This window comes from Camelus dromedarius, chromosome 1 (assembly GCF_036321535.1).
Source record: "Camelus dromedarius isolate mCamDro1 chromosome 1, mCamDro1.pat, whole genome shotgun sequence".
NCBI classification, from domain to species: Eukaryota; Metazoa; Chordata; class Mammalia; order Artiodactyla; family Camelidae; genus Camelus; species Camelus dromedarius.
This window is the reverse complement of record NC_087436.1, coordinates 66,701,053-66,718,378: the sequence shown is the minus strand read 5'-3', so window position 1 is coordinate 66,718,378 and position 17,326 is coordinate 66,701,053.

Below are 17,326 nucleotides of genomic sequence, written 5' to 3'. Positions count from 1 at the left end.
TCTCTCAGATTAAAAAAAAAAAAATGCCAGTTACTGTATCACTTCATAAATAAATATTTCAGTGTGTATCTCCAAAATAGATTTTTTAAAATATAAGCATAGTACTACTGCACTACCTAAAATTTCACAATCTTTAAAAATATTTTCAAATATCCAACCAGTATTTCCCTGTTTATTATGTCTTTTTTTTTTTTTTTTTTTTTTTTTTTTTTTTTTTTTACAGTTCCCTTGAATCAGTATCCAAATATTCCTTTTATTTCCTGTAAATTCACAGTTGGGCTTATAGATTCAGGTGAGTCAGATTCAGGTTTGATTTTTTTAAAAAATCATAGGTACTTGTGTTAGTACACACTTAAAGTCAAGCTATCTTTCTATGATGTTAACAGCAACTGATGATCATGGCCAAATTGTTATCCATTTAATAATTTCAAGTGGTGATTTTCATCATTCTTTCTCCATTTAATTGCTATACTACTTTTATAAAAATTAATTTCCCTTGATCAACTATTTAGTTATTCTGAGACAGAGTTTACATAGATAAAGCAGAACAGTGTGTTGGTGTTATTTTTTTCTGTCATTATTTAAAAGTACACAAGTGTTTAAATGTGCCCCCTGTGGCCCTTGGACCTGATGGCATATTTTATTGACTTTCTTTCCTCAGTTCCTCTATTCTCATCTTGACGAGCATCTTAATAACATTAAAAAGTTCCTTTTGATTTTATGTCTACCTCATATATCCCCCCTTTCTTGGCATCCAAGAACTCAGTCTTTCTTGCTTTGCCTACATTTCTGCTCATTTATCTTCAGTCATTTCCTCTATCTTTTATTATTCTGCCTTCCTTTTAAATAGTGAAATTGCAGGATTGTGTCTTTAGTACCCTTTCAATCCCATGCTGTATACTTTCCCTTGGAAGTTGCGTCAACTCACAAATCTTCAATTTTAACATGTGTGGGAATGGAATTCCATACTGAATCTTCAATGCCTATCTTTCTCCCAAAATATAGCTCCATGTGTATACATTTTTACTAAAACTCTCCAACTGGCTGTAATGTATGCATTTTAAAATCAGCATATCCCAAACTGACTTCCTTACCTGCAACACAATTTATATTTTATTCCATACTCCCAATAGAAGATACTACCTTATATGTAGTTGACAAAGTAGATATCCAAAATTTATATTTTAAATTTTGTTTGCCCTCAGATCCATCTAAAACTTGTAAAATGTTATTAGTTTCAGATTGAATATTTCTCAGGATATATTACCAGCAAATGTAGAAAAAATAAGAAAAATTCAAAGATCATACTGAGTAGGAAATGTAGCCTAGAAAATTAAATATATCACCCAGAACCAAAGAGACACTCTTGCTTGATACTTTATTGTATACATTTTTATGGTGGGGATTTAATAGGACTCTTACACCGTTGAGCAATCAATTATAAACATACAGCATATTTTTATCCAAAATTTTGTAACATAGTATAATTTTGAATCGTGAAAGAAAAATTTAGAAGGCATCAGATTAACTGATCTTTTGTCCAAATAAATAGACATACCCCACGGTGCTCTGAAACCATGTCAGCAAACAAATTGATTTGGATTATACTGAAAATATTTTTTCAAGATAATAAAAAATTTAGTCACAGTCATTTGAAAGGATAAACCTTGAAGGGTTTTCACTCTGATATAAGGATAAAGTAAACTGATTTACTGCGTGCTCCCTGGAGTGGTAACAGCTCTAACCACATCAAGTATGGCGGTCAGACCAAAGAACAAATGTTTTTCAATCATCCGTTTTTTTCTCTACAAGTATGTGAAATACAGTTATAATGAGTATTAATATCAAAGAAAATATTTCAGAAATGTGCAGCCTCAGTGTGTTTTCAGGACAGATATGTGGCAGATTTCTCAGTCCTTCGCTTTGTTAATGCTGAAGAAGGGACAAGAAATTAGGATCTAATGTCTGTGGGGAAGCACAGATCTTTCTCAAGATTTGATGAATGTCCCTCATGTTTATTCATGAACTGTCCCTTCAGTTCCATCAAAGCACATGGTCCTGATTGTCCATAACACAAAAAGAAAGTTTCCAACAAATAAATGCTCCTTGTTCTATATGAAAAAAAAAAAATGGTCCGAAGGTCGACTTCAAATAGGTTTTGAAAACTTTGCTTATATTATTCTCTATTGGAGCATCACAAAACATTTTAGAAATACAAAGCCTCAACTAATAAGTTTAGTTCAATGAGTCTCCAGACGTGTGACCATGGAACTCTCTTACCTGGTAGGCATTATTACTACTACCACATGGTAATTCTGAGAGTGAATTGTCATTTGTGTGAACACTCCTCAAGTTAACTATAAGAATGCTGTATTTTCTCAACCAGTGTTACTGTGGGAAAACAGTGACAAGAATATATCCCCTCTGGGTCGTATCAGTGGTATTATATCTGAATGATTCATCCATACTCACGCCTGCTTTGCCTGGAGACCAGTGCACTAGCACAATTATGATGCAGCTGGACGGAGCTGAGTGGTCCCTAAGACAAATAAAAACAAATTACTCAAATTCACTCTCTTTGAACTGTGCATTATATTGCATTATTTTCTGATACTTAGGATATGGCCCTAAAATAAGGGTTCACTGAATAAAACAGTAAAACAAAAATTATTGCCCTGGTGAATGTGCCATTTGATATTAAAAGTTACAGAATTACTCTTTGAATATTCTAAGTCAAAGAAGGCAGCAGACTGGGGAAATGGAGCTTTTCTGAGAAAAAAACAAAGTGTGTAACAAGCAGCTTTTGATGGAGAGAGCATCTTAGTAGAAACGAGTGCATCAGCACAATGCATCCCCCTGAGGAACTGAGGGAAAAGAGTCCGCTGGGTCCTGGAAATAAGACTGAAAATCAAGAAAGCATTGTGCACACACACACACACACACACAGATGCATTTTGCTAAACTTTAGATTAAGGATGTTATGTGTAATGTGTGAAAAAAAGAGGTATAAAAATGGAAGTACATATATGTAGGACTCAGAAAATTGGAGAATAAATGAAATAAAAGAAACACATATAACAATTTTACATGGATATTTCTGAAGAAATGACCTAGAACCAACAGTCAAAAACAGGCATTATTAACCTTGTGAACATTATTTAATGCCTCTGGATGACAGCCTTGGAGAATTGGGGAACAGTGCAAAACCTGGAATTCTGGAGAGAGTACTCACCAGCATCATTAAATTCTCAAAGGATTACCTGACCACAAAATATTAAAAATCATGACTTAAAGTAGTTGTTGAATATCCTTTAGTCAGTGACATCTTGTATTTGTAAGCAAGCAATTTGTAATAGGACTTTCCTAATATTTTCACTTACTTTTCCAAAGGTTCAGTCTAGGGAGTAGTTCTGAGAGATTACTTTCAGAAGATTAACTTTTTTGTATCTTTTGGCCAGTGGATAAAATATATTGATGGTAATAGCTTCATAATATAGTCGAATCTAGAGATAACATAATCTGATTTCTATTTATTATGAACTAAATGGAAATCTATTCTAACACTAGACAAATTCTACTACGTAACCAAAACAATGGTGTTATCATAGACGACAGCTTTAAAAAATAGTAAGGAGTCATCTAACTACTAAATTACATGGATGTGAAATCTAATGTGTTTGCTTTCACAACAGGATTTTTAGCACAAATTTATTTCTTAAACCTAAACTCAAAGTTTATTCCCAGCTGGTGGCAATACATGCCTGTATCACTTTAGTGGCTAGCGTTCACACATTCACATGACTATTACCTTAAGGAATGTTCCTATTACCAGAACTAGTTTTGATATTTTGGCTGATCAGATGAGTTTTAATAGTTCATATAGGTCCCTTTTCCAACATTCACTTATTCATCTTCTCATTCATTTCAGCACTTTTTATGTTAGACATTCAGACCCCTGGGCTATAGACGTAGCACAAAACCTGGCTCTGTCACTTACTAGCTGTGTGACTTTGGGAAAGTTGGTGCACATCTCCAGCCTCAGCCTCTTCATCTGTAATAACTACGGACAAGAATACATTTGCTATAAGTACTTCCCTCACTCTTTTTTTGCTCTTGTACTCTTTTTGCTCTTGTCGCATAGATCTGCAAGCTACTGTCTACCTCAGGATCATTGTATGTGCTCTTTCCTACACCAGGAACACTCCTTCCCCTGCATTTTGTAGGGCTCATTATTCTTTTTTTTTTTTTTAACATTTTTTATTGATTTATAATCATTTTACAATAGGGTTCATTATTCTTAAGGTCTCTGATTAAATGTCTGCCTGGTTACTCACTCAGCTTGTCTAAAATTATCACACCATGCCCCATCTTTCTTCAAAGAAACTTCTAAATATATAGTTGTTTCAGTTGTCTATGTCATTGTTTGTTTATTCTTTTCTTCCCCTTTGGAATATAAGCTCAATAAAAGCAGAAATCAGGTCTCTTTTGCTGAGTGCTGTGTCCCTATCACCCAGCCCCATTCTTGGATCAGCATAGGCACAGTCATCAATCCTTTTTCTAGAAGGCTGCCCCAAAGCCTGGTCAAGATGTGTTTCTTTGTCACTAATTCTTGAGGCAAAGTAAGCCCTCATATTAGTACACATGATGTGATCCAGTGAATGTTAGGTTTTCTGCAATAGGTTATATAATCTTCCCCCAGAATCTTTTTGGAGACTAAAGCAGGAACGTCAGAGAGGAGGTAAGTGGTGTTGTTTCCAATTATTGCTATTGAGGGTACTGTTGGTTTATTGTGATTTCCAGGATAAGACTCATGACTTCAAGAAGCTGTGAGTTATCAAGTGAGACAGATCAATAAAGAAATTAAGTACACTAAAGCATCATGTGCACATGGGGTTTTAGGAAGAAGAAAGAAGGAAGAGTCAATCTCAGATGGCTAAGGAAAGGCTTCTTCATGGAGTTTACATTCTAGAGGTGTACTGTCCAATATGGTGGCCCCTAGCCAAATGTGGCTATTTAATTTTAGATTTGAATTAATTAAAATTAAAAATTTAATTCTTCCATCTCATTAGCCATATTTCAAGTGCTCACATGTGGCTAGTCGTCATCCTAAGAGACACTGCAGATATGCAACAGGCCTATCATTGCAGAAATTCTTTTCAACAACACTGATCTGGAGAACTGACAGTCTTACAGGTTATTCTGTGGGAGGATGACTTAGAGACGGCAAACATCAAGTCAAGAGAACCAATTAGCATAGAGCTGCAGTAAGTGAGGTAAATGAGAAATGCTTAAACCAGGACATACTCTGGGGGGAGGGGTGCTAATAGAAAGGAAGGAATTAATAAGAAAGAACTTAAAGAGGTAGAATCCACAGGACACATGGATGGATTGATGCCATCTGTTTAGGAAAAGAGAAGGATGAGTCCATATCTGACTTGAGTGGCTAAGTGGCTGCTTCCCATGATTAAAATGAATATAAAATGTTCTATCCTGTGGATGAGAGTGAGCTTCAACAAATCTAGCCTAGTTCTTTTCCTGGTTATTTCTCTGCCCCAAAACGGAGACCAAGCTTTCACTGCTTATCTGCAGGACCCTGGATCTCAGCTCTGGTCTCAGTGACTGTTCAAATATGAAAACATTCATGTCTACACAAATAAGCATCAGCCTGCCACACAGTGCAGTTCCAATCTATATCTGGAAAAGAACCATTTCTCTGAAAAAGATCAACACAATTTTTATTGACAAAACACTGACTCAAAAAGGCATGGCCATCAATCTACATTATCAAGAGAACACTGGGCTTCAAAGGTGAAAACTCCACAATTACCTCAAAGATTTCATCCCAAATGTGGTTTGTTTATTTACTGTGTACCTCTGGAATTAAAGGGATCATTCATGAGACTCTCCTAGAATACCAGAATAAAGAATAAAAAGAAAATTCAAAGAAGGTTGGAGGTGGGGGATAAAGGTTTATGTGCTCCACTTTTTGGAAGACAAGAAACTGCAGCTGTGACATTACACTTTCATTTCCCCAGTTTCTCAAAGTCCCACCAATGTTTTGGGAGTTTCATTCAAAACTCTGCAATTCACATAATCAAATTCCTGGGAATTATTGCTAAACCACTGGAGAATGATTGAAGGTAAAATGGGAAAGGACGTAGAGGAACTAGCTGCTCATTCTGTCCCCCACCCTCCACAACATTTTAATATGCATTCTCTGAAAGCAGTGGCTGAGGCAAAGCCTTGGGTACATGAGTCATTTGGAAGATGATTCCAGAAAGCCAGAGTGAGGAAAGAAAAAGGAGGAAAAGCCAAAATGATAATCCTGTAGACACCGAGGACTTTATTTCTTCCCAGGATCCTGTGTTTTATAAGTGAAATCTGATGGAACAATGAAGCATGTGTGTGTGTGTGAGGGTGGGGCAATGGGGAAGGAGGGTACTTGGATCCTGGCTTCTGAACTGCCCCACCTCTCAGCACCTCCCCTGGAGTGGCTAGACTGCCTGCTTCCCTCCCATTAGCACCACAAGTGCCTAAATTCCCAGACCCACCCTGGCCATAGACTATGGCTACTAGACCTCCCTTTCCCTTAGCAACCAGGTCACATCCATGGCGAGGGGTCCTTGTTCCACCATCCCCATTTGACCCCCACAGCAGCCTGGGCAGGAAGGGTTGGCAATGGGCCACATCCCCCACAGTGTCTTGTAGTGGACTGTGACAACTGCAGTCCTGGTCCTGGCCACCAGCATCATGGCAGGCAACTAGGCAAGGACAAGCCTCAAGCCGATCAGTAATCCAGATACCTAGTGCTTCCCAACATAGAGGTTGCAATCCTGTGGGGGTCACCCATTCATCACGGGTTGGAGCTGTGAGCCCCTGGAAAAGGGACATTGACTCCCCACTCACATTCTCCACCTGATCTGCATAATGTGTCTGTCCTGCAGCTGGCAGAAGGGCCAGCCTGACAACCTAATGGCCACTCATGCAAATGCTGAGTTGAGGGGATATCCTGGGCATCTGTGAAGATCTGCACTCTCCCTGGAGTACCTCCTCACTGGAGGGAACATGACATTAAATAGCAAATTTAAAACACCCTGACTGGTCAAGAAGGAGATTAAAAGGAAGAAAGAAAAAAATTTTGAACTACAGTTTAGTATATTTAACAGCATTTTCTTTCTGCTTTTTGAACAAGGAGTTTTGCATTTTCATTTTGCATTGGGCCCCACAAATCATGTAACCAGCTCTGTTACAGGGAAGCAGCAAACTATAATCTCTCTTATATATATATAAATATATATATATATTTTTTAACTGAAGTATAGTCAGTTTACAGTGTTGTGTCAATTTCTGGAATAATCTCTAAAACAGGATATAACACAGAAGAAACAAGCTGCTGCAACTACACCTGAAAACATCAATGATACTCATTTTTACCCTCCACCACCCATTCTAGTTTTCCTTCACTCTCTGTAAGCATTGCAGCCAGTCAAGTTTGCTTGTCTGATTAGGGGGCCAACTGTCAACTCTGAGTGCTCTGAGCCCTTGATTGCCTTGGTCTTTTCACACTCTGGTTGCTGCAATTGCCTATTCAAAAGCCAGAAGCCTGGGGAAAATCCCTCGTGACTTCTTTAAGTTTGACACATTTCCCTTTGTTCCCATTATGTAAGGACAATCCTAGCTCCTTATGATAATGAGGGTCAGTTATGCCTGTCAACGTAATAATTCATTTGTTTGTTGATTCAGTAATCAAAACTCAGATTCAGTAGAGGATACATTTCCTTCCACTCCCAAACCAGCACGTGCAATGCAGCAGAAACCAAGAAGCAAACATGGAAAATGTAAATTCTGTAAGTTGGTCACTGTATAGGTTTGCGAGGACTGCCATGACAAAGTACCACAGATGGGGTGGCTTAAGCAGTAGGAATTTGTGTTTTCATGATGCTGGAGGCTAGAGGTCCAAGATCAAGGTGTCTGCAAGGGTGGTTTCTTCCGAGGCCACTCTCCTCAGCTTGTAGATGGCCATCTTCTCCTCCCTTTGTCTTCACATGGTCATCCCTCTGGGTGTGTCCTAATCTTCTCTTCTTATAAGGACATCAGTTCATTATAAGTGGATTAGGCCCACTTTACAACCTCATTTTAACTTAATTACCTCTTTAAAGACCCTGTCTCCAAATACAGTCACATTCTAAGATACTCAGGGTCAGGACTTTGACATATGAATTTGGGGCGGGAACAGCTCAGTCCATAACAGTCACTGAGTCTGATGACAAACCTTACTTTAAACCTGGACCCAGATATTCTAGCTGTTGTTTATAAAGCAGCATGGGTTAGTTCCTGAATTATCACAAATACTTCATCCTAGAAGACAGCACCATAACTTTGCAGCGTTTCATTTCCCAACTGATGCCTTAAATGAGGGCATTCCAGGGTTCTATTTGACTGACTACTTCAGCGTGATGAGCATATGGTGGGATCAGTGGGTCTGTGACTGTCCCTTCACAGTCACAAATTCTTCACTACAAAATGCATCCTTGGTTTGAGATTCTGTGATGTGGCATTCAATGCAGTAAGTCAGGCATATATACTATCGACACTCCCTTAACAGTTCTGGCAGAGACACCATAATCAGGATAGGTGAACCCATATCTGACATAGGTGTCAAAGGGGAAAAGGTGTCTGAAGGGATGAATTTGGTACCAAGTGGTCAGTCTGACATCAAGCACTAACTGCCAGAAAAGCAGTGGCTCAACTGGCCTTGTAAAGGGGGCAATGCTGCTGGCCCCTGCGGAACTGAAATCCCCGTCACCATGACTACCCCACTCATAAACTTGCGGCACGAGCACTAGAGAAGCCCCAGAGAGTGTTAGCTGACCTCTACCTGGTAGGTCATCATGCACACCTGGCTTTTGTGCGTCTTTTCTGCATTGGATGCTCTGTGGTGGGTATTAGTGTGAAATACAAACATTCTCTTACCATGTGCTCATTCTCATATAGCCAAAAAATCAGCATGTCACTTCTATAGATGTCCCTGGTTCTAACTCTCCAATTTGCCTGTCCACACCCTTACGCTGACCTACCAAGCTTTCACCACTATCCAGACCCTGTGTATATTGGTTCCAGGTGCTTTCTCCATTTTTCCAAGGTTACGGGCAAGTGCACCAGTAGTGTAGTGCACCTGTAGTGGAAGCAGCAGTGCTCCAGTTTTAGCTAACACCAACACAACCAGCGACACAATTTGTGAAACAGACCCCCAATTCTCCCTCAGTCCCCAGTTGGTCATGGGGATCATACCCCTTTGAATCGTAAGTGTGAGCTGAGAGAGAGATATCATTCATTCTACCACATGGGTAAACATGGGGGGCCATGCCACCACTTCATGAAACTGATGAAGGTCCACTGGATATGCTGGTACTTGATCCAAAATGTACTTTTACTGTTGCATGATGGATTGCTGCTACACCCACTGGGCCTTATGAGTTAACAGAACTGATAACACCAGGAAGCTCTGTTAAGTCATGAAGTCACTCATCATCAGTCTCTACCACTGCCCAGTAGCACATCACACCAATCAGATGCCAGAACGCCTGCGTAGTCCAGTGTTTCCATTTTGTCTGTACCTACCTTAAATCAGCTAAGAGGAGAATCTGAGTAATTGTGATGGTGCAGCACGCCATGTACCACCAGCAAAGGGATCCGTGTCATGTTCCAATGACTGGAGACTGCCATAATAACTTGGGTCAGATAACTGAAATGACTCACTAAACAAAAGGCTTTAATGAAGCTGAAAGATTGTGAACAGACCAGTAGAAATAAAATGCAGGTAAGTATATGGGACCCAAGAAACTTCCAGGCACAGCTCTCCAAAGTCCTTTTCAATCACACAGGGTGCTCTTTAACTCTGGATTGCCAAGACATATTTGAGGAGTCTTGGCTACAGGAGAGCTAGGGCAAATGTTTCCAGTAGGGTCTTTTTTGCTCCACTGGATATATATTCAAGCCAGCTGCTAACTGGTTTCACCAGGTATGAGTCGTCCATCTACACGTCCCTAAATAATATAAAAAAGGTGTCTTTGGCTGCTGGGGAGTTTCTAACATTAAATAGGTCACTATCAATGACTAGCTAGCCCGTCTCCTCCTTATCTTGGCCTAGAGTCAGTATCAGACTTCCAGGCATCCTTATAGATAAGACAGAGAAGCAGTTCAGCTTTCAGACAACTGTATTTTACGGCAGTGACCTAGTTCCCAAAGCTCATTCTGAATGGTTGCTGACTACGAACATCTCCAGTTTTAGCTTCTTCGTTTTTTTGGTTTTCTCCAAAACATAGCTTGGGTCAAAGTCATGGTTGCAGCTCACTTATTTATAAGATTCCTAGAAATCAAAGGCGGATGAGCCAGGAAAGTGAGACAGGAGAAGAAGACAAGCGTCAAGGTGGGTGCATCACTGAGGTTTCAGCTGCAATCGCCGAGAAGTGTGAAAAATTGCCTGGGGATGAGGCATGGGGTGTTGGGGCACCTCTTTAGTGAGTCGTGTCGATATTCATTGAGGCTCGCTCCTGGGGGTGTCAAAGCTGCATGGGTGTGCACATGGGGCAGTCCATTACAACTCTGAAGAAGGCCATGGCCTTCGGATAGCCCTGTGACAGAAATCTTCCAGGAATTTGGAGAGCCTCTTGTAAAACTCAGCCATCATTAAAAATTAAATTCCATAAATTTATAATTAAATAAATTATATGGAAAATGAAAGTAATTAATACTCAAAATCCATCTTGTCCTAATTATTTTCTATTACCGACACTCTTGTGATTATTTGTCTATTATCTGTACAGTGGAATACTAATATAATGGAGTGCTACTGCATCTCTCTTCCCAGAAATGCATTCGGAACATCAGGCTGTAGCTTGAAACTGTCCATGGTGGGAATATTTACACCAGGGAAATGAGCAAATGCTACAAATCAGGGCTTGATTCCTGCCCCATCTAGTGCCAAACGCTTGTTGAACAGCTACTAGCCCCTCATTGCAGAAAAGTGAAGAGAAACATGCTAAATCCTTGAGATGGGAGACCATCAGAATCAGCTGGAATTGTCCAACACATGCGGCTGAAATAAGAGATCGGTCAGGGAGTTAAAATAATCTGCTGTACTTCCCAGTCTCCCAGACTTTATTCCCAAGTGGTAGTGATGTGGTAGTGATGTGGGGTAACTTCCCCTCTAATCTCCATCTGTGCCCTCAAGCCACCTGTATAAATATTATTATAAGTGGACATGTTTGATTTTGTGATTTTGAAAGTGGATAATTTCAAGGATGAAAGACAAAAGAATTAAGAAGTCAGGTTTTGGCTGGGCCACTATGATACACTATTAATATCTGGATGATAAACAAGCTTGAGTAAGAAGAAAATGAGATGGGGTAAAAAAATCTGCAAAATTTCTTCAAAAATCGCAGAGTAGGTTGAAAAAGCTTGGTGGATCATGAATATTATATTTGACCCATGCATTCATAAAACAGGAGGCATTTTACAAGCGAAGGGCAGAATAACGATCAATATCCCACCCAGGAAGGAACCTCCCCAGGTGAGTGTTCTCACGGTGAGACTGTCACTACCCACGCCCTCCCACACATCACAACCCCGTCATCTCTCTCACATACACATACCAACAACAACGGTCTCAGAACTACTTACTAAAGAATAATAACAAGCCCTGTCTAAGTGTGTGCTCTGTGTTAGGAAACCTTTTATGTGCTTTGTGCATATTCTCTTTTTAAACCCTCACAGCAATCTGACAATTTATATCATTCTTATATTACAGGTGAACAACTGAGGCACAAAGAATTTCAGTTACTAGCAAATGACACACATTAATGGTAAAGCCACAGTACAAACTGTTCTCTGAAACAAATCTTTGTCTTCTTGATCTAATTGAAATCTGCTCTTACCTCAAGACATGGCTTTCCTGGCAGCCCTATCATATGGTAGATGATTTTACACCTGCAGGACCTGTAGGCAGAGAGATGTCTTCCTTGCATCTTATATCTCTTCCAGACCACTGCTTTTCTCTCCTCTTTAAGCTAAAATCCCAATCTGTCTGAAGCCGATGCCAACAGAGCACACTGTCCACTCCCGTTTGGTTGTGGTCATGTGCAAAGCTTCCTATCAGTTCTTCTTATTCCTTGACAATTTTAAGACCTTACTGCTATACTATACCTTTGGTGATTTCAAACCAGGGCCCAGTAACACAGAGTACTTTGGTTCAAGTTATTTTAAAAGGCTTTTTCTGTGTGTATGAATTTCAACAAGGGCACTCCCTTTGGGCAGATAAATTTAAAAAGGAGTCTTTTTCTCAGATTGAGATCAGCCTCTGTCCAGAGCCCAGAGTTGGAGGTAGAGCAGACTAGAGTTCAGCCTGCCCTCCTGGGGTACCAGACTGTACCAAGCAAACGATTTCCCCTAATTTTTAAAATTTTCATCATTGTCAATGACTTTACCTCTAACTTACCTCTCCCACCAACTCCCAGACTAATATCACGACTCCTACTATGTATAATGGTATATCCACCAACCTGTTATCAAATCAGTCTCTTCTCTGGCCATCATCTCTATTATTTCCAGCTCAGTCTCCCTACCCACTGTCATCATTAGAAATTTTTAATTTATCATTCTTTAACAGTCTCATTTTCAATTCCAATTAACATCTCAAAATTTTCTTTTCCAACTTAGATGCAATAATCCATCACTATAATCATATAATCACGCTTATAAACACCCTGAAATTATTTGCCCCAACTCCCTCTATCTTACTCATTTGGCAAAACTGCAACCCATTTAATTTTACTCTGTGTCTTCTATTGCCTGTAGAAACTGAGTGAGGAAAATTGGGCCACTGTCAATGGAATCACTTCATATTTAGTATCACAAAGTTCAAGTGGGTTCATAGCATTGCCTAGCAATCTTATTGCCTTCGTCCAGTTGATTCACTCTCATTCCCTCACCCAGTTAAGAATCTTTTTCCCCAAAGATAAACTCCTGTCTCTACAACAATGCTATCACTCTATTATGTCATTTTCATAAGGATACAAACATACAGTAACATTCTCCATAAATGGCCTTCGATCTTTCAGCTCTCTCCAGTTACTGCTCCAATTCTTATTCTTCATTACGTAGCAAAAATTTTTACAATGATTTTCTGCAATAAGTGTTGCATTTTACCAATTGACAAGCTTTCCTTCACCCACTCCAATCATGCTTATTCTGTCAAGTTCATGAATAGTATTGACGTCCATATTGACAAATGCAATAGTCACTTTTAGTCGTCCTCTTACTCAACTTCTGAAATATTAAAATCTTTTTCCTGAAACACTTGTTCCCTTTGCCTCCAGAGCAGACTCATAGTTCTTAAAGTATCCAGGGTTCCTTTTGTACTTTTTATCCATGCCCAATCTAAACTCAATCCACACCCAGTTTCCTAACTGTAAATAATTTCTGCATCACCTGTGCCACCAGCTCCAAAGCATTTGCCTCCACTCTTTCAGTTACAGACATATTCAGCTGTCTTCCTGACAGCTCTATTTAGATGACTAAAAGGCATTATAATTTTGACTAAGTTCTAAATTCTAAAACAGAACTTTGATCCTTTGTGCACCAAAGCCTGCTTCTCTCTTCTTGCTCCACATCCAAAATATGTTCCAAATTTGACCATTTCTCATCACGTCCCTTTCTATTGCACAAGACACCACCTAACTGACCTTCTTGCTTCTGTTCTTACTCCCCTAAGTACATTCTTCATAAAGTGATCTGAACTGTTTTTTGAAAGGTTAAATTGCATCCCGTTAGCCTACTGTTCAAACTCTAGCTTTCTGTTCCAAAATCCAACTTTTAAATATGTCTGACAGAACTCTGATTAGAGTATGTCCTAGTTCTCTGATTCTATCTCCTATCTTTGTGTGTGTGTTTCGTTTTTTATCTCCTTCACGTGATTCTCGTCATATCGGCCTGGTCCTCCTGCAGTAGCTCAAGGGTGCCAAGTTCCCCTCACTGCTCTCTATTCCCTCTTCTTGGACTACTTTTCCCCACAGATATTCCATAGTTCTCCTTCATCAGGTTTCTGCTCAAACATCTTCTCGCCTCACTCCACATGACTATAGTATTACCCTACTTTATTTACCAACACAGAGTTCATTACTACTTTAATTCATGTATGTGGTTTTTTTGTGTGTCTATTGTCTGTTTCAACTACTAGGATGTAAATTCCCAAACAAAGATTGTATCTGCTTTGCTTATTGCTATTATCTCAATATCTAGGTAAATACCTGACACACAAGTGTTCAATGAGAGAACAACTTGATTAATAAGACATCATTTGGGAAGGAGAAAGATGATTTAGATGGTGTTGAATAACACACAAAAATGAGACACCAAATCTTTATTAATGTATGACGAGGCAATTAGGTAAGAGGAATGACAGTATTTACCACATTTGCCAGACTTTACTGTAATCCTGTACTTATTTATCCACCCGTATGACTGAATCGTAACGTCCAGAGGGTCCCAAATGATATTTGATCTTAACATTGCATCTCAGGTGCTGTGCCTAAAGGAAAACCCAGCTGCTCTGTGAAAACTTGCTGAATGAATGGCTCTGGGACTCAACCATTTTAAGAGGTAAGTGTCATCATTAGGGTAAACCCAGGGAAATAAGTCAGTGTAGTTTAACTACATAGAAGTCTCCTTTAGAACATTTATTTTGTCTGAGGAAAATAAATGCTTCTGGAGAAATAAACTTGGTTGGGGAAAATTATTTCCCATAAACTGTCAGAATAATGGTGATGAAATTATTTGCAAGTCCATCCTAGATCTAAGAAAAAAATGAATAACGTGGGAGGTGTAAGGAATTTTGAATTAATCTGATCTGATAAATGCTATCAACATACTTTTAAATGCTTTTATTGCAACAAAAATGATAATGGACACAAGGCTAAAATCTGTTTCATCATCATCCACTGATGTACTGAGATAAATGCTCTTTCCATTACTCAATACTTCAAGTACATGATTAGCGCAGTGATAAAAATTGATCTGTGTTGTTTTGGATATTCATGTCTGTGAGCAAACGAAACAGACTTTTCTATTAGAATCAACGGTTTCCAGAAATTCAGTCAGAAGTTAAGAACGCAGTCACATGCCCACTATAGGAAGAAAGAGAATTGGGGGGGGGGGTGGAGAAAAGAGAGAGAAAAGATATTTATAGAATATAAAGATCTGAAACAGCTTTGTTTTTCTGGCCTCCCTCTACGAGAATAATCATGTCCCTAACTCTATAATGCTCCTCCAGATCTGACTAAAATCCAGCAAAATCTACTTGGGCAATCAGTGCATAGTCAAATAAAGCAACACCTTTTAATCATTTATTCTGTAGCTCCCTGGGTTTGCAACAGGATGCTTAATATTCACATCATTTCTTCACGTTCTTTTTCTCTGTAGCGTTAGCTATTTGTAGCTTCTCTCCATTCTCTTCCCCTTCGCCTCTCTGCTCTACAGCCTCTGTCTCTTTCTCACTCCGCCTCCCTCTCTTGTCTCCTTTCTCTCCTGTACGTAATTATTAGCATGTAATGTTGACTGGAAAAGGTAATATTAAATTGTCTCATGTTTGGTGTTTTTTATTTGTGTTTTTAAAAACAAGTAACCATAAAAATACTCTGGCTTATTTTTATAACAGTATTTTGTAAAACTGGGGAAAAAAAGCATTGTTCACATTGCAGTTGCTTACATATTAAAACTATCATGCATGGAGCAAAAACGAAAGTTTGTGTACCATACTATATATATATATTGTTTTATCTGATCACTTTTTATAATAGTTCAAAGCTGTTAATAGTTTGAATGTGTTCAGTATTACATGGTTAATATTTTATCAGACAGTTATTGCCTTTGCCTTGAAATTGTTTTATTATTTGAAAGTTATTGTCTTCTTTATATTATTTTGGAAAACTTGCTGCCTTGTAAGTGTATTTCATCTAGGAAACACTTTTTAATAATAAAATATCCTTTGGCTTTTAGAGTAAAAGTCAGTGGAGAATAATTGCTTATATGAAGTTTGTCAAACCTCACTTTGCTAGACTAGAACTATTCCTTTACTGATAAGCTACTTGACCTTAATAATACAAACCAAAGAGCATAGTGTTTTTCATCATTCTGTGCTTTTATAAAGAAATATTTTTGGAAAGAAATGTTATGTAGTAAAATGTGAATAACTTTTCAATGATTCCTACATATTTAAAAAAATAAAAGTAATCTAAGTTTTACATTAGAAAAAAATATGATTCTAGTCAATTCTATATTGCCATGCCATACCAAGGGCTTAAACTTGTGAAAAGAAAAACTTGTGAATTCGTTATATCTACCTCTCCCCACACACAGAGATGATAATATAACAAATGTTATAAAAGGAATCTGAAATGGAAATGTTGCTATAATGAAGAGCTTCCTCATAATTATGTTTGCAAAATAGACAGTTCTAGTCTCTGCCTATTGTACAGGGAAGAAATCCAGATGTTGGGTGATAATAACAAGAAATGCAAGTCAGAGAAATTAAACTAGGATGAGCTACAAAGAGCAGAGGAAAGACAAAGAACTAAGCACTAGGAGAGTTGTCTGCATGGCTTGATGACAAATGCATTCTCTCTTCCTTGTAGCATATGAAGCTCATCTTTTGTGAGTAAAACTGAATACATTTTATAGGACTTTGGACATTTACACTATAGTTGGTTACTATAGCTTGTAATGACATGTATTTATACTTTTTTTGTTTCAACTGGAAACAGAAATTAGTTTAAGTAGGGGTGTTTGGAGAGGTTTCTTCCAGACAGTCTTAAATGTTGATATTATTCTAATTATAAAGCTTTCGAAGGAAATACCATTATTATTGTAAATTTTAATGTTACCGATCCAAAGTAAGAGATGCTTAAGCTGGACGTATGATAGTCATTTTCTATCATTAATTCTGCTTTTTAAATCCTTAGAGAGTAATAGTAAAAATAAAATATATTGTGGTGATTATTAGGTGCTTATATTAAGCCCTCATGTTAGATTTCATGACAACCGTTTGAATCAGTTACTTTTCGTATATGAAGAAAAGCACAGAGAAGTTAAACAACTTGCCCCAAATCACATAGTGGTAGAGCCAGTATTTGGATCTCTTTGGTCTGGTTCCCAAACCCATCTTTTTACTCACTCCTTATGAGACCCAATCCTGCTTGCTCTTATTTTATTTTTTTTTTTCCCACAGCTTATTTTGTTTGTTTACATGGTGACTTGTTTTCTCTTCCTATAA